Source organism: Oncorhynchus gorbuscha, linkage group LG09 (assembly GCF_021184085.1).
Source record: "Oncorhynchus gorbuscha isolate QuinsamMale2020 ecotype Even-year linkage group LG09, OgorEven_v1.0, whole genome shotgun sequence".
Taxonomy (NCBI): domain Eukaryota; kingdom Metazoa; phylum Chordata; class Actinopteri; order Salmoniformes; family Salmonidae; genus Oncorhynchus; species Oncorhynchus gorbuscha.
The window spans coordinates 38,774,988-38,798,649 of record NC_060181.1 but is presented as its reverse complement, the minus strand read 5'-3'; the positions used below and the strand labels follow the sequence as shown (position 1 = coordinate 38,798,649).

The 23,662-nt window shown below is 42.4% G+C and overlaps 1 protein-coding gene across 3 annotated transcripts in view; it reads right to left on the bottom strand.

Annotated features, from left to right (window-relative positions):
* The window catches only part of LOC124043557 (glutamate receptor ionotropic, kainate 5-like), a 99,946-nt gene extending 77,043 nt beyond the window's left edge, over positions 1–22,903 (bottom strand). For 2 of the 3 annotated variants that reach the window (XM_046362261.1, XM_046362264.1), the window contains exons 1-2: positions 22,181–22,903; positions 17,613–19,473 (exon numbers count right to left, since the gene is read on the bottom strand). The gene's annotated coding sequence lies outside the window, so the exon portion shown is untranslated. The remainder of the gene's footprint in view (positions 1–17,612; positions 19,474–22,180) is intronic. The other variant, XM_046362263.1, reaches the window with a different exon arrangement.
* Between the last annotated feature and the right edge of the window lie 759 nt (positions 22,904–23,662).

The window sequence follows — 23,662 nt, the reverse complement described above, 5'->3', positions numbered from 1 at the left end:
CCACACACACACACATCTATAAAGCATGAGTATCTGACAACCAAGCCTGTCAATCAATCATACTGACAATAAAACACGCATGCAACAGCAAGTCAGCCATTGTCAATCACAATAGGCTTCCTGCTTTACCTCGCTCTCCTTCTAGCTATTCACTAAAACATTTGTCATCCATTATCACAAATGATCAAATTGTCTATCAGGCTTTTCATATGCTGCACTTACAGTGCAATCAGACAGGAATTACATGAAAGTACATGACAAGAATTCTTCTCTAATTTTAATTCACTTCTAGTGTACTAAATGTAAACCCTGGCACACGTGTCTTCAGAAACAATGGCAGAGCTCCATAAAACACCGCGCAGTGGATTGTGTGTGTAGCGAAGTTCCCTTGAACACATAGCTCTGTGCTGTTGGCTTTTAGATTGTGTGGAAATTCTGGTCATTTCTCAGTGCGTGTTAACCTGGAGAGCTTTGGGGCGAGTGGATTCAAATAGGGTTTGTCATTATCTCTCTTCTCTCACTGTCCAATCTGCAGCAAAGTCATTTTAGGAGACTGGGGGAAAGAATTGTGCAGCTCAGGAGGACATTACACATACAGTATTGTGATGATAAGACATCAACACACACTGAAACAAACATACCCACATCCACTCACACATTTCTCTCTCTGAAGCACACAAAAGTCAAAACACGGATACACACACATTCATATTGCATTAAGCATATACACATGCAGCATACTCTTAACTCATAGGTATCTGCACATGTATTCTCAACATCTAGGCACATAATACAGACTCTCCTGGTCTCTTAAGAACCAACATCCGGGAGGCGGAGACATAAATATTGCATGTGCTGTAACCACACACATGTATAGCCTACTCTAAACTAATAGGCCTGAACTCTCAACTTATGGGCACATACACACTCTCTCACTCACATAACGCGTGCACCTACGCACCGAAATACTCGGAGAGAGGATGACACCATTGATTTTTAGAGGCGCCAAGAAAAACACTGAAACCAAATTCACATACGGTATACCCCTGTTGTCAAGGATCATCTCAGTGAATGGGAGCGGGTTACTTTATTTACAAAGCTGTAGAGCCGCTGAGACATTTCCATCACGGAAGTGCTTCAACTTTGAGCTCTCTCTCTCTGGCAGAAAAAAACCCCAGCAGCATCACCTTTTGTCATGTAACAACTGCAATCATATGGGCAGACGGGAAGCGGCTTTGCCTCACTTAAACAGCTTCATCTCATCTAAAGGACGAATGAAAGTATACCTGGTATCGCTTTTCTTCACAGACCACTGCTTACCTAACAGGTTTACCAGGTAGATACTTCGAAATTGCTATTATTATATATTCAATTACTTTCTATGGTATAACAGTAATCACTTAATTCCATAGTAAAATGTCAGTTAATTCCGGATTAACTGACTCAAGGATCACTACCGTTTGGTACCAGGTAGTTAGTTACCAATTGTGGTGAATGTTTTCAGGTAAGTATCAGAAATGATCCCTTTTACCATAGTTTCCTAGTTAATCCATACCAGGTAAGTACTAGTTTAAACTGGGCTGTAATATAAAACACCATGGTATAACTCATGCTGTTGTGACCTTTTCATTCTAGCCATTACAAGGCTACGTAATAGAGTCATGGCTGAATAAAGATAAATGTCGCTCAGGCCGGAGTAATGTGTCTATTATGTCCGCCTCATTTTGTTGACGGATGTAATGTGGGGGTTCTCTTAACATCGCTTAGCGTAAAATGACCTAATTTTGCGCCCAGATGTGCCGCAACCCAGAACGGTGACCTCAGTCGAGATCATTACAGCAAACCAAAGCAAAGATTTCCCCATTTACAAGATCAATTCTGTGCAGCACCTATACAGATCCACTGATCTTCACGTCGCACGAATGATCTTATCTCATGTGTGGCGTATGAATTTAGCACGTCCACATCTTGTAAATAATTGATCGGCGTATGCAAGTATTACACAATTAGACTCCTGTGACTTTTTAGATTCCAGGAAATTCCAAGAAATGAAGAGAGGTAAATGGCTTCTATTGCTGCTCCTAGAAAGCACTTGGAGTTACGCCATATACTTCTCTAGATATGATATGGTGCCCTGAATGACCTTGATGCTGCTAACCACAGACCTTTGGCGATCTCAGTCTAGATTATTATATACATACTGTATAGCATACCATCAACTAACTTTAGCCATGGGGTTTTCATAGGCTACTGACATCCCATGAGGAGATTATACATCATTTTACAAGTACTGTATATTTTCAATTACTTTCCTATCTTTATTCCTGGTGGAAATAAAGTAAGATGTTTAATTGTCACATACACCGAATAGGTGCCGTGAAATAAAGGCATGTGCCAGTCAGAATATATGGGAATCACGTGGATGATTAAAGAGGACATACAAAATGTCATAGTATAACATGAGAGGTGCATATTACAGTACGTTTGCACAGATTATATTGATTCTACTTGCAGAACTGATCAGTTGAAGGTGACAGATATTAGATTAGTCTCCTGTTGTCCTCTTATCAATTTCATCTTTAACCCTTTTCATATTCTGCAAAATAACCAGTCGACTCCATGCTTGATTACCTCTTCATTTTACCTGATCATTCCATTATGTGGAAACTGTGTGCAATTACTTTTTCAATGAAGTATTTTGTAACCCCGTACAACATCAAATTAATTTGGTATTTTTTTGTTTGTTAATGAATTAAACCAGATCAAAGGAAAAAGATTGGCTCCACGAACTCTATGTTCCGTTACAGCTCCATGTCATCGTTTTAGATGAAGATTAAACATCAAAACGAGATCCAAATATCCATAACCTCCATTCACACTCTTCGACACGCACACACACACACACACACGCACACACACACACACACGCACACACAAACACACACACACACACACACACACACACACACACACACACACACACACACACACACACGCACACGCACGCGCACGCACGCACGCACACACACACACACACACAGTTACCAAAGACAGACACTTGTTCACACACAAACAAACACATATGCCCGACACTCGCACGTCCACGCCACACACACACACACACACACACACACAAAACGTGCAAAAACATTGGCTAAAACATCCCGGAGCAAATGACTATTCCTCATTCCGTGTGTTCCCATGCTTAGCCTCCCCTACTCCAAAGCAAACATAGCTCATGTTTATTTATGATATGCCAATAAGGAGCACTTCAAAGAATTGTCCGGCCTGAAAAATCTCAGAGGTGTTCTCACAGCGTCTGTAAATTAGACCCATAATTCAGGAGAACCGATGCACCATCCAAACCAATCAGACAGGGTCTCTGCCACTGCACCAGAGAGAGTACAACCACCAAAACCCACAACCATGTCCTTTGGTTGGTAGCACTTTACGTTAATGAATGTGTGAAGGGTTTCTAAGTAGTTTTAATAAGCTGGTTTCACAATAGCTCGCAAAGAGTCTGCCACACTCGGAGGGAAACACCACCACCACAAAAACATACGTATATTTCTGTAGGTTGCACTATACGTGAAGGTACCACAAATAGCTATAAAAGGGTTTCTAAGTACCGTAGCTAGCTACTGGTAAGGGGTTGTGTTTAGTTAACAAGCGGATTTGTAAGTAGATAACAGCTCATAGGCGGTTTATAAGTAGCTAGTACTCTGGATATCAAGTAGCTAGTAAATGATTAACTAGAAGTAAATGAGATGGAAGTTAATAAAGGATTTATGAAGGATGTGTACATATTTCATCAACTATTCAGGACCTTCAAAATGATAAATGAATGGGTGAAATGTTGTGATCTAATCATTTCAGTGCTTGCCAAATAGTGTGATTCTTTAAATGGTTATCGTGGTTCAGTGCATGCCAAATAGTGTTTTTCTTCTGATGCATGGCTACTGTTATGATATATTTCTTTATTAGCATATTAATGCCTGTAAGGTACACCGCAGTGTGGAACGATGCAGCCATTTCACGAGAGGGCTGCATGTTTCTATTCCTCTATAATGACCAGATATGTGCATTTCGGTGTCAAGCCACAACTAGATCCTCACCCTTGTCACATTGCTAATGGGGAGAGGAATGGGATGCAGGGGCGGTGAACACGTTTTAATACATCTCTCGCATAGATGACTGAATATCGTCGTAATAGCCCTTTCTCTGGGAATCAGATCCTCCGTGCAAGGGCCTCTGTTGCAATATTGAAAGGGCCTGGAGTGGAGTCCTTATGCTTTCTTAGTACCATCGCTGAGCACATAAACAGTGACGCGCAGTGATAACATTATCAATGTGGTTCGACGTTTCACTCTGCTTATATTAGCGTATGACTTAGGAGATGAGTCATGCAATGTTCATGCAAGTTCGACGATTCATTTCTAGATGTTTTGTAAGCTTTTTATGGGCAGCACCTCAATGAAAAATAATAATAATAGGTTACTCTTATAATACTCTCGAAATGTAAATTATTGTCCCACTCTTCTTGGAAGGTCATATTCCCCCTCCCCAAAAAAATTCATATTGGACCGTAACACATCTTTCTCTGACAGTTAATCAATGGCTTTTGATTGGTCCCTATCGCAGCTGCCAGAGTGGTCGTCACAGACCAGGCATAAAAGGGTTCCCTTGACACAGGAAACAGGTTGCAGTCAAATATCCACCTTTCAACCCACTACTGATTTACGCTCCTCTCCATTAAAATCCCTCTTTATGTCCATTACGGGAGTCTGATCCCCACAATGACTTTGTAGAGGTGACTCAAACATTTTTTTTATAGGTTTCGAATAGTGTGTGCTAAAGGTGTGAGATCATGTCCGAATATGTAGGCCTTGTTACATGCTTGCCCACATATCAAAGTGCCGGAGTAGGTACATGTGGTGTAGAGATAGAGGTGTCAACAACATAAGCTATGTTTCCATCCAATTGGCGACACATTTTCATGCAAATATTCAAAAATCTGCAGAAAAACAATATGCGCATTTTCCCACCAAAAATGTGTTTCTATCAAACTGCCTTTTTGCGATAAAGGCTGTGGGTGATGATGTAGTGCACATAAAAAAATACTTTTGTAGTTCAATTCCCATGTACCGAATAACAAAAGAAAAAGTTCAAATGGTTGTCCATCGCATTTTCAACTCAACTGATGGTTTTGTCACAAATTGGGTTACAGTGTATAGCGATGTACCCACTCTGGTCTTGGCACGTGTAAACTAGCCAAAAGTTTGCAGATACAATGCGGGCGGGCTACTTTACATGATGAGATTATTATGGACAAAAGAGCAAGATGATTTCTATTTGTTAAAGTAGCCAAGCATCAATTATCTTGTCACCAGTATAAGACCCTCGATATTTATTGGAAAGGAGCATCAAGATCATCACCGTGCGCTTTCACCACCCTGTGAAGTCCATCACTTATTTCATCTGTTGCCTAATAAAACTGCATGGTTTCCTGGGTGGTAGTGGGAGGACCACTATTACCATCATTACGTGATCCCAAGCTTACTTTGATATGATGACTATTATACTAGTATTTGTGATTTCGCGCATTATTTACTCACGTAAAAAAATGTTGGATGCAAACCTGTTTACTGCTACAAAAAAATGAGGCAACACTTTCCTTGTTATATTCTACAGAGAGTGTTTTGATTGGACAAGCAGATTATACATCCATGTTCCTTTACCAATGGAGCGTGATGATAGATAATTGGCTCTTTTCCGTGTTATGCTTTTCATTTGCCCAAAACAACCTTTAGAGATGAGAAAGGGGCTTTGCAAAGAAGCATGTTTTTCCATATCAGACCTGGGTTCAAATGTGTATTTCCTTACTTTCAAAGACATTTGAAAGTATTACAATATTTTTTTCCTGAGAAGACAAGTAGTTGAATATTGAAATGTATTTTGAAATACACTAGTACTTTCAAATACTTTCTAACTCAAATACACTCCCATGCATTTAACCCAAGTGTTTTAAAATAGTATTTGAAATAAGTAGTTGAAAATACTTTCAAATAGTAACCTTGACTTTTTCCATATTGTGTTAAGTTACAGCCTTATTCTAAAATGTATTAAATAGTTTTTTCCCTCATCAATCTACACACAATACCCCATAACAACCTAGAATATGTGGACATCTATAAGTACCTAGGTGTCTGGCTAGACTGTAAACTCTCCTTCCAGACTCATATCAAACATCTCCAATCTAATATCAAATCTAGAATCTGCTTTCTATTCCGCAACAAAGCCTCCTTCACTCACGCCGCCAAACTTACCCTAGTAAAACTGACTATCCTACCGATCCTCGACTTCGGCGATGTCATCTACAAAATAGCTTCCAATACTCTACTCAGCAAACAGGATGCAGTTTATCACAGTGCCATCCGTTTTGTTACTAAAGCACCTTATACCACCCACCACTGCGACCTGTATGCTCTAGTCGGCTGGCCCTCTGGCTCCAGGTCATCTACACGTCCATGCTAGGTAAAGCTCCGCCTTATCTCAGTTCACTGGTCACGATGGCAACACCCACCCGTAGCACGCGCTCCAGCAGGTGTATCTCACTGATCATCCCTAAAGCCAACACCTCATTTGGCCGCCTTTCGTTCCAGTTCTCTGCTGCCTGTGACTGGAGCGAATTGTAAAAATCGCTTAAGTTGGAGACTTTTATCTCCCTCACCAACTTCAAACATCTGCTATCTGAGCAGCTAACCGATTGCTGCAGCTGTACATAGTCTATCGGTAAATAGCCCACCCAATTTTACCTACCTCATCCCCATACTGTTTATATTTATTTACTTTTCTGCTCTTTTGCACACCAATATCTCTACCTGTACATGACCATCTGATCATTTATCACTCCAGTGTTAATCTGTAAAATTGTAATTATCCGCCTACCTCCTCATGCCTTTTGCACACAATGTATATAGACTCTTTTTTTTCTACTGTGTTATTGACTTGTTAATTGTTTACTCCATGTGTAACTCTGTGTTGTCTGTTCACACTGCTATGCTTTATCTTGGCCAAGTCGCAGTTGCAAATGAGAACTTGTTCTCAACTAGCCTACCTGGTTAAATAAAGGTAAAATAAACATTTAAAAAAAGCAAAAACAAGTTTAGGAAATGTTAAACATTTATTACAAATAAAAAGCTGAAATACTTTATTTACATACGTAAAGACCCATTGATCAACCTTGGAGTCCACCGGTGGTAAATTCAATTGATTGGTAATGATTTGGAAAGGCACACATCTGTCTATATAAGGTCCCACAGTTGACAGTGCATGTCAGAGCAAAAACCAAGCCATGAGGTCGAAGGAATTGTCTGTAGAGCTCTTAGACAGGATTGTGTCGAGGCACAGATCTGGGGAAGGGTACCAAAAAATGTATGCAGCATTGAAGGTCCACAAGAACACAGTGGCCTCCATCATTCTTAAATTAAAGAAGTTTGGAACCACCAAGACTCTTCCTAGAGCTGGCCACCCGGTCAAACTGAGCAATAGGGGAAGAAGGGCGTTGGTCAGGAAGGTGACTGCGAACCCGATGGTCACTCTGAAAGAGCTCAAGAGTTCCTCTGTGGAGATGGGAGAACCTTCCAGAAGGACAACCATCTTTGCAGCACTTTACCAATCAGGCCTTTATGACAGAGTGGCCAGACAGAAGCCACTCCTCAGTAAAAAGCACATGACAGCCCACTTGGAGTTTGCCAAAATGCACCTAAAGGACTCTCAGACCATGAGAAACAAGATTCTCTGGTCTGATAAAACCAAGACTGAACTCTTTGAACTGAATGCCAAATGTCACATCTGGAGGAAACCAGGCACTATCCCTATGGTGAAGCATGGTGGTGGCAGCATCATGCTGTGGGGATGTTTTTCAGCGGCAGTGACTGGGAGACTTGTCAGAATCGAGGGAAAGATGAACGGAGCAATGTACAGAAAGATTCTTGATGAAAACCTGCTCCAGAGTGCTCAGGACCTGACTGGGTGACGGTTCGCCTTCCAACAGGACCCTAAGCACACAACCAAGACACCGCAGGAGTGGTTTCGGGACAAGTCTCGGAATGTCCTTGAGTGGCCCAGCCCAGACTTGAACCCAATCAAGCATCTCTGGAGAGACCTGAAAATAGGTGTGCAGCGATGCTCCCCATCCAACCTGACAGAGCTTGAAAGGATCTGCAGAGAGGAATGGGAGAAAATCCCCAAATACAGGTGTGCCAAGCTTGCAGTGTCATACCCAAGAAGACTCAAGGCTGTAATTGCTGCCAAAGGTACTTCAACAAAGTACTAAGTAAAGGGTCTGAAAACTTATGTAAATGTGATATTTCATTCATTTAAAAAATATATATAATTTGCAAACATTTCTAAAAAACTTTTTTTTGCTTTCATTATGGGTTAGTGTGTGTAGATTGAGGAAATAGGGCTTTTGAATAAGGCAGTAACATAACAAAATGTGGGAAAAGTCAAGGGGTCTGAATACTTTCCAAATGCAATGTACAGGAAATTATTTGAAAATACTTTCAAATACTTCCAACAGAAGTAGTAGATTCAGGCCACGTTATTTGAAAATATTCAAATACACACAAAATAAGTTTTTAAATAACAAATACACATGTTTCCTTACGGATGATCCCTTTATTTGATTTATAGCTCATCTCTCTCTTTCATACGGCAGGGGGATTGGCTGGACAAGTTTACAGACATACATTTGCCAGAAGGCATTGGCTGTGCTCCAATGATTTAAAACGGCTCTCTTTCCTCATCATCTTCCTTCGTGAACTTAGGTCTCAAAGTGCACGAGAGCAATATGGTGGATGAAGCCGGTCCATTACCTTCACCAATCATTGGTCCTGAAGTAGACAAGTAAAAAGTAGTCATTAAATGTATTGGGAAATGGCCATTGATTTCCCCCCAGTACCTTCGGCCTATAGAGATGAATGCCTTCCCAAGGCCAGTAACGGTGAGCGTGGGACGGCCCGGTAGAGCCTTGGGAAATCAGGCCGCAATTAAAGAGTCCAAGGCCCCTCCACCTGACGTAACCAAGGCGAAGAGCTGCCTCGTTATGTCATTGCTGGTCCCTCCTTGTTAGTTAGTGAATACCTTGCCAGTGGATACTGACCAGTGGATACTGTTGGGGAAAAGAGGTAGAGGACGAACGAACATCACAATTTGGTGAACAATTCAGTGTTTGGTGAACACTGACCTCAATAACTAGCTTGTTAGCGATTAGCTACCATGTGTGAACTGTGCCATTGTTGGTGAATGTTAGTTGGACAGAGACATTTACTGAGTAATGGCTGTGCTACCAAGCTGAGACATTGATGCTTGGCGAATGTTGATGGAAAGACCCTGATAACTGCACCACTTTCGCACATTCACAATTAGGCTTTTGTTGTTACTGAGTATTAATGCAATCAGAGGTCAGCGAACAGCTGTTTTTTCGTATGATTCCCTAATAAAGCTCGACATTTTTCTATACCCACAAAAGGTAACTATGACAACAGTTCAAATCTAAATGTGGTTTCTTTACTCTACCACTCAGTGTGGTTGATGTATTCCACTCTACAGCACCCAACACACAAGTAAACTAAGCAAATATTTTCCACAAAGATCTGACAGTTGCAGATCAGCAACCTTTTGAAACTGTAACCAACCACGTAACAAGGCACTGACTGAACAGCAACCATCCCAAACAGAGACTTCAAGAAGACCTTTGCACTTGACAGTGATTGGGATCCTATAGCATTGATCCTTTGTAATAGTGAACAAACAACAATCGGCCTGAATAACAAGGTCAATCACCCTTAGGCTTGTGCTTTAATGCTCAAGGGCGATCACTGATCAAGACCCTTGACACTAGCTTTATGATGCTTGAACTAACAAGAGCCTTTGAGAGGAATGTTTACAGAAATGTGAAAGAATCCAACAGCCCTGTGCTGGATTCAATTGGTTTTGGCAGAGAACTTGAGATAACATCCTGAAAGGGGATCCATTCACTGAGTATTTCGCTTCACTGCAGGTGTCCTTGACAAAGCTCAAAATACGAATATGCTGGTTGATTGTCATCTGCTATAGGCAAAACCATTGGAAATGTGAGGAATGACTCATTTGTATACACAATTACACCCCGTACTGACTCAGTCTTTTAAAATCCATCTCTTAAAGGCCCAGTGCGGTCAAAAATCTGATTTCCCTGTGTTTTATATAGTGCCTTCAGAAAGTATTCACACCCATTTTTTCCACATTAAAATGGATTTGTATTTTTTTTGGTCAATGATCTACACTAAATACACTGTAATGTCAAAGTGGAAGAACAATTCTAACATTAGTAAAACATTTATGAAAAACAAAGCACTAATATATCTTGATTAGATAACTATTTAAACCCCTAAGTCAATACATGATAGAATCACCTTTGGCAGCGATAACAGCTGTGAGTCATTTCTGGGTATGTCGAAGAGCATTCTGCACCTGGATTTTGCAACATTTACCCATTATTCTTCTCAAAATTCTTCAAGATCTGACAAATTGGTTGTTGATCATTGCTAGACAACCATTTTTAGGTCTTGTCATGATTTTATAAGCAGACTTAAGTTAACACTGTAACTCAGCCAAATATTCATTGTCTTCTTGGTAAGCAACTCAAGTGTAGATTTATGTTTTAGGTTATTGTCCTGCTGAAAGGTGAATTAATCTCCCAGTGTCTGGTGGAAAGCAGACTGAACTAGGTTTTCCGACACGATTTTACCTGTGCTTCGTTTCATTCAGTGTATTTTTTGCCCAGAAAAATTACAAACATACCCATAACATGATGCAGCCACCACTATGCCTGAAAATATGTTGAGAGGTACTCAGTAATGTGTTGTATTGGATTTGCTCCAAGCATAATGTATAAGAGCACAAGGCGAGACCCAGATGCAGACACGGGAGGCAGATGGTTTGAGTCTTTGATATTTATTGTATCCAAAAGGAGTAGGCAAGAGAATGGTCGTGGACAGGCAAAAGGTCAAAACCAGTTCAGTGTCCAGGAGGTACAGTGTGGCAGGCAGGCTCAAGGTCAGTGCAGGCAGGTACAGAGTCCAGAAAACAGGCAAGGGTCAAAACCGGGAGGACTAGTAAAAGAAAATAGAAAAGGCAAGCGCACGGGAAAAACACGCTGGTTGACTTGGAACATACAAGACGAACTGGCACAGAGAGAAAGGAAACACAGTGTTATATACACCAGGGATAACAAGAGACACCTGGAGGGGGTGAAGAGTGACATAACGCTTTGAATGCAGGACAAAAAGTGAATTGCTTTGCCACATTGTTTGCAGTATTACTTTAGTGCATTGTGGCAAAAAGGATGCACGTTTTGGAATATTTTATCCTGTACAGGCTTCCTTCTTTTCACTCTGTCAATTAGGTTAGTATTGTGGAGTGAGTACAATGTTGTTGATCCATCCTTAGATTTCTCCTATCACAGCCACTAAACTCTGTAACTGTTTTAAAGTCACCAAGTTCACCATAGTGAAATCCCTGAGCGGTTTCCATCCTTTCCGACAACTGAGTTAGGAAGGAAACCTGTATCTTTGTAGTAACTGGGTGTATTGATACACCATCCAAAGTGTAATTAATAACTTCACCATGCTCAAAGGGATATTTCAATGTCTGCTTTTTAATTTAAACCCATCTATCTATATATAGGTGTCCTTCTTTGCGAGGCATAGGAAAACAATTTTTTAAAAACTTTATCCCATTTTAAATTCAGGCTGTAATGACAAAATGTGGAAGAAGTCAAGGGGTGTGAATAGGTACACCCATCTAGTACTAGGTCAGACCGTCCTTTGCCTCCAGAACAGCCTGAATTCTTTAAGGCATTCTACAAGATGTCGGTACATTCATGCTGCGTACAGCCAGTTCCATCTCGTCGGAAAGATGCTCTATAGGGTTGAAGTCTGGGGACTGCGCAGGCCACTCAAGTCAACTGAACTTACTGTCACGTTCCAGGTAAAGTTTTTTCCAATCAATTATCCAGTGTTGGTGATAACGTGCCCACTGGAACTGCTTCTTCTTGTTTTTAGCTGAAAGGAGTGAAACCCGGTGTGGTCGTCTACTGTGTGTTCCGAGATGCAGTTCTGCACACCACTGTTGTACTGCGCCGTTATATGTCTGTTTGTGGCCCGTCTGTTAGCTTGCACGATTCTTGCCATTGTCCTTTGACCTCTCTCATCAACGAGCTGTTTTCGCCCACAGGACTGTCGCTGACTGGATGTTTTTTGTTTGCGCACCGTTCTCGGTAAACCCTAGACAGTGTTGTGCGTGAAAAGCCCAGGAGGGCGGCTGTTTCTGAGATACTCGAACCAGTGCGCCTGGCACCGACAATCACACCCCGCTCAAAGTTGCTTAGGTCACTCGTTTTGCCCATTCTAACATTCAATTGAACAGTAACTGAATGCCTCAATGCCTGTCTGCCTGCTTTATATAGCAAGCCACGACCACGTGACACACTGTCTGTAGGAAGGAGACACATTCTGTCTCCTAAAGATGAACATACTTTGGTGCGAAAAGTGCAAATCAATCCCAGAACAACAGCAAAGGACCTTGTGAAGATGCTGGAGGAAACAGGTACAAAAGTATTTATATCTACAGTTAAACGAGTCCTATATCGACATAACCTGAAAGGCCACTCAGCAAGGAAGAAGACACTGCTCCAAAAGCACCATAAATAAAAGCCAGACTAGGTTTGCAACTGCACATGGGGACAAAGATCGTACTTTTTCGGAGAAATGTCCTCTGCTCTGATGAAACAAAAATAGAACTGTTTAGCCATAATGTCCATCATTATGTTTGGAGGAAAAAGGGGGAGGCTTGCAAGCCGAAGAACACCATCCCAACCGTGAAGCACGGGGGTGGCAGCATCATGGTGTGGGGGTGCTTTGCTGCAGGAGGGACTGGTGCACTTCACAAACTAGATGGCATCATGAGGGAGGGAAATGATGTGGATATATTGAAGCAACATCTCAAGACATCAGTCAGGAAGTTAAAGCTTGGTCACAAATGGGTCTTCCAAATGGACAATGACCCCAAGCATACTTCCAAAGTTGTTGGGAAAATGGCTTAAGGACAACAAAGTCAAGGTATTGTAGTGGCCATCACAAAGCCCTAACCTCAATCCCATAGAAAATTTGTGGGCAGAACTGAAAAAGCGTGTGTGAGCAAGGAGGCTTATAAACCTGACTCAGTTACACCAGCTCTGTCAGGAGGAATGGGCCAAAATTAACCCAACTTATTGTGGGAAGCTTGTGGAAGGCTACCCAAAACGTTTGACCTAAGTTAAAAAATGTAAAGGCAATGCTACCAAATACTAATTGAGTGTATGTAAACTTCTGACCCACTGGGAATGTGATGAAAGAAATAAAAGCTGAAATAAATCATTCTCTCTACTATTATTCTGACATTTCACATTCTTAAAATAAAGTGGTGATCCTAACTGACCTAATATTTACTAGGATTAAATGTCAGGAATTGTGAAAAACTGAGTTTAAATGTATTTGGCTAAGGTGTATGTACACTTCCGACTTCAACTGTACATGAAAAAAGTAGTTTCACCTCACTATCTAACAGAGCTCAAGAAGATTTCAACATTCCAAAAAAGGTGTCAACAAAGACGAACTGCAATAGAAGAGGACACCGTGGGGATGCTGGCAGCTGCGTTTTTTGTCCCCACTCTCTCGATTTGACTGCAATGCTGACATTCCAGCACCTAGGAAGGCTCTAGAACTCTATATTTGTAACCTCTGCCACTGGCCGACTGGGACATCCTTTACTACCGTCATCGAGGATGTGACAAATTGCTAAACAAAATGGGGCGATCCGATCCACCAATAGCAGGGTGACAAAACCCCAGCTGAGGCTGTCCCACGAGGACATGCTTTGACCCAAACGCCTGTCCTGCTCCACTGTCCTCCGCCTTCCACCCAGCCGATAGTGCTTCTTGGTGTGTGTGTGTGTGTGTGTGCTCGTACACCCTCTCTGTCTGCGTGTTTGTTTAGTGGCAGTGTGTCTGCAACATGTGCTGACCCCTGTGTGTGCTGCAGAGCCAGCGATGTGCCGCAGTAGAAGCAGCATCCTGCTCCAGTGAGCAGCTTTGACTTAAGGGTTGAACGCTGCACACACACACTCCAGCTAAGGTGCTCATCAGTTGAGGTAAGGCCACCACGCATATAATCACTCCAACCTAATCTTAACCTACTAATCACTTACCATGACTGATATTAGCTATCGGCGCCCTGGCAGAAGTTTCCGTGATGTATCATTTCTTTCTGGCTGTGATTTTGGACCTCTTTATTTAGCGTGAGACAGTACTTAGAACGTGTTGCCAAGGTTGAGAAGAATAGATGAGTTCAGAGAAATGGTTTGTTGTTGTTGAGGAAAACAATTGATGCCCATCCAAATGAGTTCCTAGCAGCACAGAATCTGGAATTTTTAAAACATTCATGCACACACTTGGCTTATATCCACCTCGTATCCATTTCAAACACAGAGCTGTTGTATAAGAATGTAAACGCAGGTTGCATTGTAGTTCATCCCAGATTGGCACTGACGTATGGGTGGATGAATCAGCATAAATCTCACTGACATGTATCACTATGAATGGATCAACAGAGTGGTGTTCCGTGTGACGGACAAAAAAAATCCTCAGCGATAAACAGAACAGAATCTGATCGCTGACGTGACTCACCGTCACTGAATGATTGCATTGTCCAAGCTCGCATAACTGTCACTAAATCAACACAAATACATTCGATTACTGATGATATCCAGATCCGACGCTGACCTCAAAAACATATATTCCGTAGCGTCAACATCCGAAACGTCAACTCTCCAACCAGAATAAAAAGGGCAATAGATTGACAATCCATATTCAAGTCTTAAACTATTGTACAAACCTCCCGGGCAACTTTTCCCGGGCAAGACTTATGTCCAGAGGGAGAAGAAAAAAAACAAGTAATGTCCCACCAAGTGATTTACTGTAAATAGGGGTGATTTTCCTCCGTCTAGCTCAAGCAGAATATTAATATGGCTTTCCAATTAACGACCCATGGCCCTGTGTGTGTTCCCTGGAAAGTGATAGAGGTCTCAGCACTACAATATAGAGAGCTCTGCAGAACTAGGAGGGTGTCAGTGGAGTTGGGATGAAAGGGCACAAAGACAAATGGATCTTAATCGTATCATACACCACGGTTACTTATTGGAGGAAATAGCCTTCTTGGTGCTTCCTTGAAATTCGGTCGGTGTAGATTGACCATCTATTGATATACCTTGGGGAGTTTAATTCGGTGGGACCATCAATTACTATCCCAGGGTTAATAGTATACTGTACCTGTAAATTGTATGAGCATAGTCCTGCTGCAATGTGGACCATTTAGAATTTTCTTTTTACAGTTGGATGTTACTCTGTATGAAAACATGCTGCTGTGTTTTCCTATGGTAGCCTCGTGAAGTGGCAAGCACTCAATACACATGTATGTAAAGTGTTGACCATCAATGTAAAGTATAGGCCTTGCTTTGGCACACACAGTACACAAAAAGGCACATACACACCAGGGTTGTGGGATCTACATTTCAAACATTTAACAGACACTCATCCAGTGCGACTTACAAGTAGTGAGTTGATACATTTTTCATACTCGTCCCTTCGTGGCAATTAGACCCACAATCCTGGCATTGAAATCACCATGCTCTACCAACTGAGCCACACAGGAACTACTCAAACTACAGTTCAATCATGGAAAAAAAGGTTGTTTATTTTGCTTGACTTGATAAACTGAATAAACGGAAAAGTAGAAGCTATTCATTTCAAAAGGTTATACATTTTCTGAATTTTTGTTGTTCAAATCACTTCCTGAATTGACTGCCTTCAATTTCGAGTTGAGCCCAGCCCTGATACACACTCACACAGCTTGAGAGCTTGTACATCAACACACTCCATCAAACGCGTTACTAAAAAAAAGGAACACTCATATACTCAACAAAAAATTTAAACGCAACAACAATTGAAAAGATTTTACTGAGTTACAGTTTATACAAGGAAATCGGAATTGAAATATATTTATAAGACCCTAATCTATGGATTTCAAATAACTAGGCAATGGTGTAGCCATGGGTGGGCCTGGGAGGGCATAGGCCCACCCACTTGGCAGCCCATCCACTGGGGAGCCAGGCCCAGCCAATAAGAATGGGTTTATCGCCACAAAAAGGCTTTAATTACGGACAGAAAAACCCGCAGGTGAAGACGCTGGATGTGGATGTCGTGGGCTGGTGTGTTGTGAGGCCGGTTGGATGTACTGCCAAATTCTCTAAAACAACATTGGAGGCAGGTTTTTATATTATTTTTTTTTTTTAATGTTTACCCCTTTTCCTTCCAAATTTCGTGATTTCCAATTGGTAATTGCAGTCTTGTCCCATCGCTGCAAGTCCCATACGGACTCGGTAGAGGCCAAGAGCCATGCAAGCCATGGGGTCCCCCTGTTCTGGCAGGGTGCGGCACAGCCCGGGATCAAACACGGATCTGTAGTGATGCCTCTAGCCCTGCGATGCAGTGCCTCAGACTGCTACGCCACCTGGGAGGCCCTGTAGGCAGCTTATGGTAAAGAAATGAGCATGAAATTCTCTGACACAGGGAATGGTGGACATTCCTGCAGTCAGCATGCCACTTGAACACGCCCTGAAAACACAAGACATCTTTTGCATTGTGTTTTGTGACCAAACTGCACATTTTAAGTGGCCTTTTACTGACCCTAGCACAAGGTGCACCTGTGTAATGATCATGCTGTTTAATCATCTTCTTGATATGCCACATCTGTCAGGTGGATGGTTAATATTGGCAAAGGGAAAATGCTCACTAATAGGGGTGTAAACAAATTTGTGCATATAATTTGTGAGAATGGAACATTTCTGGGATTGCGTTTATATTTTGGTTCAGTTACATAAGCACATTGCACTGAGGACACAAACATACCAGTATAATTCTCTACAATCATCCACTAAGTATCTCAGGAGCATCATTCATCAACACTACTGCCTCACTCACATGTAGATACGTCTTTCTCACACACACACAGAGAGAGACAGACACACCGACTAAATCGTCTACCCTTTAAATCGAGAGCATTAACACAAGCTCGCCACTATAATAAAAAATAAGGGAGAGAAGACTTAAAAGAAATTCCACCCCATAAATATCTTTTGTTATTAGTCCATTGTTGACATCGTCCCAAAATGTTTTGCTTGTCAGCACAAGTTTTCAAGATATACAACTTTCAAAACACAGAAATCATCCCAATATGATGCTGCATTTTAAGAGAATGTTCACTTTTGAAATGAATAGCTTCTACTTTTCATTTGATTGAGTTCATTCAAAATATACAACCTTTCCTCGATTATTGAATTGTACTTCCTGTTTACTTCCTAAATTGACTGCCTTCAATGTTCCTTTAATAGGAGGCAAGGTGCCTGTAGACACACAATGACGTACTCACACACCAAAAGAGAGGGGGAGAGAGAGAGAGAGGAATACTCACAGAATGAATCAGACGACACCAGGAGCCGATATCAAAAGATTCCCGGGGATGCAAGCCGGCTTAGTCCTGGCAGGAAGTAGGATACCCCACGGATAACAGGAATGGAGAAAGAGGAGTAAGATCCAAGAGGAGGGGTGAAGAGAAGGGGGGTCACAGGGGGGGAGGGGGGTCTCTGGGTTTGAAGTAGAGGTTTGGAAGGATTTTCTATTTCCTTTCACCAAGCAGTGTTTTCTTCTTGATATGGTGATAAGATATAGTATGGGGGAAACCTATATAGGAGTAATGTCCAACCCTTAGGGATGTCCTTTACTAGGAAAAGATTCCCTTCGGGTGGAAAATGAGGATTTTTGTAGGGGAGAGAAAAATATCCAACAGCTGTGGGAAAGGGGATGCAGACAAACGGAAAGAGAAGTGTCTCACTTTCTGCCCTGACGGAGCAATGAAGAGATGGCAGGATGAAAGAGTGTGTGCTGCTAACATATATAAGAGCTGGGGAGGAGAAAGACCATTCTGTTTCAATTGAAAAAAAAACAACCGTTTCTCTCTCCTGCCTTCCCTTTCGGCAAACGGGCAAAGGCCTTCCTTGCCTCAACCAGAACAGCCCTCAAAAAGGATCTCGTTCCCGAGATTAAAAAGGGGGGGGGGGGGTTGGTAGAAAACTAACTAAATTAAAGAGGAAGGCGATAATGACGTGTATCTGTGGCACCTGTTCCCCTCTCGATTTCGGTTCCCCCTCACTCGTCCTCTCTCTGTATATATCTCTCCCACCTGACTGGCAAGATTAAGGCATATAAATTATAAATTATCTTAATTGGCCCCGATTGTGGCGACAGTCCAATCTTTCAGTCACTAGTTCCTCTCTCTTTCCCCCCCCTTCCCCCTCTTGCACTCTCGCCTGAGGAACAACGAGGAAGGCAGTGCAGAGAATGCCAATGACACTGGTGGGTGTCAGTCTAAAAAGGTTGGGATCCGTTACCCCACTATCTGACTGAAATGGCCCCCTTATCTTTACCCAGAACCCCCCACTCTATCCATCCGCCTGCCCAACCTTCCCTACGGATTCTCTCCCGTCTCTCTGCTCTCCTGTCTCCTCTATGACCGGGCTTCTGCAAAATATCAGCCTGACTCTTAGCCTCACTCTCTCTCTCACTTTGATCTTTTTAGATTCTCTACACCTGTTCCCCACTTGACTCCCTTTCTTTGTTACACTCTTTTTCTTTAACCAGACTTAAAACATTTTTTTTTTTTTAACTAATGTCTTTGTTTCAGATGTCTTTTGCACCGGTAGGGCCAGAAGAATTGCATGCTGCCTCTTTGATTAAGCCAATGATAATTACTCAAAAGCAAAAACTGAAACGATGGCAATATGAGAGAAGAGATGGGCAGATAATAACCTAGTTGCAATTTCAAATTCTCTCTCAGTTCTGGGTACTGAGAGTTAATCCACTGCTTTGTAGATCACAGCATGATACAAAAAAAGTATTTACGTTGAACCAAGATTACCTGGAATGATAATTCACCTCGTGTGAGACATCATGCCACAGAATCCTTGGCAGGAAATTATTGGGAACCGATGGGCTTTCCTGTCTTTTAGTTCTCACATCCACTTGTGTGAAGCTGTATCATACAGAAAAAAAAATGACACCAAGTCCGCTCTTCATTCAACGTGGCAGGAAATGGAATGGGTTGCCATAGCACCCCCCAAAAGAAATCCAGCTTGATGCAAAGTCTTTAGGTGTGAAGGACGCTGGGTACTCTAGAGGTTATCACACAGAAGAGTGGCCCCGTGGAGGGAAGTGTGGCCCTTGGCAGGGCAGGAAATGGACACCATGTGGAAAAGTCTCCAGGGGTGATTTTGAATCTGTAATGAAAGGGAAAGGGAGATAAAGAGGGTAGAATAGAGAGCGAAAGAGTGTATTTACACTGACGCTTCCATTTCAACGTCATATATCCACAGCCATTATTTACAGTGTCTCCTAGAAAATATCATGTAAAAAAAAATAATAATAATAATTCTAATATGATTTAATCTTATTCCATTTAATTATCAAGGGACCACGCTCAACTACAACATCTATTTCCGTAGAGCTTCATAGCAGGCACAGTCACCTGTCAACATAAAAATGACCTTTGCAGTTGCGCATACTATGACCTTCCATCCAATTAAAATAATGCATAGTTCAGCGGACTTGAATGTAAACACCACTTGCTCAAATCAGGAATGAACGATGGTATAACTTTCCCGCCAACTTAAAACTATAAAAAAGGTTACTAGCCGTGGAACTGGTTACATAAACGTTTTAAGTTGTGGGAGGCATTTTTATTTGGATTTTTTTTACAGCTTTTAGTATCTCTCACTAATGTCTCTTTACAATGCAGTACATACATGTCTGCTCTTCTAAGTAAGTGTAACGTCGACATTTACACATGCATCTGCTGCAAACGAACACTCTCTAAATGTTCCCTTACTGTTGTTATTACATTCCCAGCACGGTCATATCAGAAACATTACCACCAAGGGCGTAGGTTTCAGAAAACGCAGAGGCTGGTCAGGGGGTCAAAAAAATAAATCATGTAACACGTGTTTGTGCAGCCACAGCGGTGGACATAGGAGATGATCCGTAACGGCACGTTCCGTAATATTCCACCAACGTTTTAGTAACAATTTCTTAACGTTAGTTCCCTTTACCTAACGCCATCAGTGGCAGCTGGAGCCGAACAGCCGCAGCTTGCCTGCCATTGCGGGGGATGGTGGTCAAGTGGCCTCTATGATCCCCATGTTGCTACCGACGAGCGGCTACACTCCGCTTTAGCACTTAGATCTACCCGGCATCACCACAACACTCCAGCCGAAAGTGCATCTGCAGAGTACAACAAGCTCCAATGTACCGATGGGGAACGAGTTCTATCTGTGGATGTGGATGCTTTCAATTCTTGTGCGACAGATCGACAGATGTCTGAGTGTGTGAGAACTGAAAGTGTGTGTGCTGAGTAGGTGTTGGGAGTTGGGAATTCATGTGACGGTGAACAATGATGGCAGGCAAATTAGCTGGATGCAGAGAAAAGCTACAGGCAAAGGATGCCCCTTATACTAGATCTCAGATCAGCTCTTCCTCACCCCTGCTCTTACCGTAAACCATCCTGAGATGAAAAACAAACTGGCCCTGGATCTGTGCTTACGGGCAACTGCAATACGAGTATGAATGGCTTTCCAGTGGAATACACACGGTTTGAGCCTTTTAAACATGACTGATGTCCCCTAAGCATTGTCTGATTTATCTCTGTTTACATCATCTGGGTTAGAAATTGAGGCCCAGACAAAAGAAGTGCTGGTTTGCTCTGATATCATCTCAACTCTATTTCAATGTCATTTATAACTTCTGTTTCCAATCCCATGAGTCATTGTTTTTAAATCATAGTTCTCTCCTTATTTTCCCCATTATTCGCTAGGCTTCAGGTTGTTTTAGTGGCAGGCCATCTTTGCATCTTTCTACGCTAAAGCACCATGCACTGTATGTCTCAGAATGGAGGAACCTGTGGAACAGCCAGATGGCAAAGCAGTGTGTTTGTGTGCTTGTGTCTGTACCCCTTTGTGCATCTGTGTTTTCCTGGTTGTTTAAGAATGAGTGTGTGTGTGTGTGTGTGTGTGTGTGTGTGTGTGTGTGTGTGTGTGTGTGTGTGTGTGTGTGTGTGTGTGTGTGTGTGTGTGTGTGTGTGTGTGTGTGTGTGTGTGAGAGAGAGAGTCAGGCTGTGTTTGTATGTGCACGAGAACTCACAACATCCCCTGAGGTGTAGCTATAGTGTTATTGAACAAACACTGGTTTGTCATTGCTGTGTTCTATCCCCGAACGCCCCCTGCTATATATATATATATATATATATATATATATATGGCACAACACTACCCTGCTTCAGGTGTTTACACCACTGCAACAACCAAACCTACCATCACTCCATCACACAGAGTGATGGTGATATCAGTAGCAGAACACAGCTTGTGCTATTATCACCCTCAATCACCCAGAGTGACAGCTAGCATCAGCATACAGCCATACATTCCTTATGGCTTTTCAGACACTGACAAAAATATATTGGGGTCAGTGGAACTGTGGTGATGGTAGTGGTGAATGGTATGGGGATGTCATGGAGATGGAGTAGGGGTGAGAGAACTGGGGGGGAAGAGGGGGGTTGTCTGGACAAATGGGGATGGCGGGGTAGTGAGCAACGTTTTTTGACCCAAAACGCCATGGTTTAGGTTGCATGTCAGTTGACGTCCAGTTTCGTACGTATGTTTGCGCCCTCGATGGACGGCTCGGTGGGTGACGGTGGGGATGAGTGATGTGAGAAACAAGGGAACGAGAAAGAGGAGGAGAGGAAAAGAGGGGAGCGAAACAGAGTAAGGTGATAAAATGGCTGATGGATGACAGTAGTCGATTTGGATGAGGGGTGATTGATGAGAAACAAATGGACAAATACCGACGGTCGAGATAAAGACGTGACAGAAAAAAGGGAATGAGAGAACAGGAGAAGAAAAGGGGGAGAAAAGAGGAGGGAAAAACCACACTCACCCATCTCAGTCCCCTCTCCATGGGCGAACGAACGGTTGCCCCTGCGAGATTAGCGGTTGCCACGGAGAGCGAGTGAGGGAGTCTCAGCCAAATGGACAGCTATAATGAGCATGTGCACCAGTGCCGGGAAAAAGTGGAGATAGAAAGGGAGAAGGGGAGGAGGAAGGGGGAAAAGAGAGAGAGAGAAAACAGAGAGAAGAGCAGAGGAGAAACACTACGACCCCATCAGGAGTGTCCCTTAAGCCTTTCTTGAATTCCCCAAAATCCGTCCCGTCCAAATTCCCTTTTCCAAAAAGAATGATAGATCACTTTCTTTCCAAGAGGCAACCACAACTCCAGAGTCTGACAGGCAGACAGATACACACACTCCCTCTCAAATACACGCAGGGCAAACGCTGTCACAATATGACACCCCGAAACGGCTCCCCAGGCTGTCACAAGAAGAGAGAAACTGCCCTCTTCCTCTCTGTGCCTCTGTGGTGCTCCTCTCGTTCATACGGACCAGCCCATTTAGAGATGAGTGAAAGACTAGTCATTGCTCCTCTGTTCCCCGTTTTCATTTTGACTCCTCTCTTTTCTATCGAACACCTCTCTTCCCGTTGTTCCTCCGCATTGAGCACGCTGTATTTCCACAGTGTGTGGCTAGCGAAGGAACTGACTGCAATCACCAGCAGCAAGCTCTTGCTCGCTCCCTCTCTGCATCTCAATACCTCTTCAGCTCTCTCCAATTCAACCAGCTCTCTCTCTCTCTCTGTCAAATATCAACTGGCTGCCACCCTTTCATCCCCTTCTGTCAATCAAGGATACATAAAATAAACATCAGCCAGTCTCTCTCGCTCGCTCTCACACACACGTGCCTGTGATGGATTCTCTCACATGGCCATTCATCTTCCTTGTGTTGTTTAACCACATTTGTTTGTCACACACAGGCAGGCATATTGTAACATACTCACACAGTAACACACTGACATACAGATGTAGGATCTTAATTTGATCATCCTGTTGCAGGAGAACGTTTCTACAACGCAGGAAATTAAAAACTTGTCGTGTATTTGAGGTTTAAAAAAGGTTTCAAATTTCTTTGAAATGTTGAAATTTCTGACTTGATTTTCCCTTACGAAAAGTGTATCAACCCCTACAAAAATGTACATTCATTATAATCCACATAATAAACATTTCCTGTTGCTGCAGGATTATTTTCCTGCTGTAGAAAACTGGCTCAAATTAAGATCCTACATCTGTAGAAGTACACTGAAACTCCATGCACAAACAAACACACAGGCATATCAATGTCTATCCACACACTACAAAGCTCACCATATTCTGTTTATGAGTCACAGGAACAAAACACACATACTGTACACACATGAATACACAAAACACACAAGCTATGTGGTTAAACAACATAAGGCAGATGAATGGCTACAGGAGAAAATTCATTGCTGAGGACACATGTGTGTGTGTTCAGCAGTAGCATCCAGT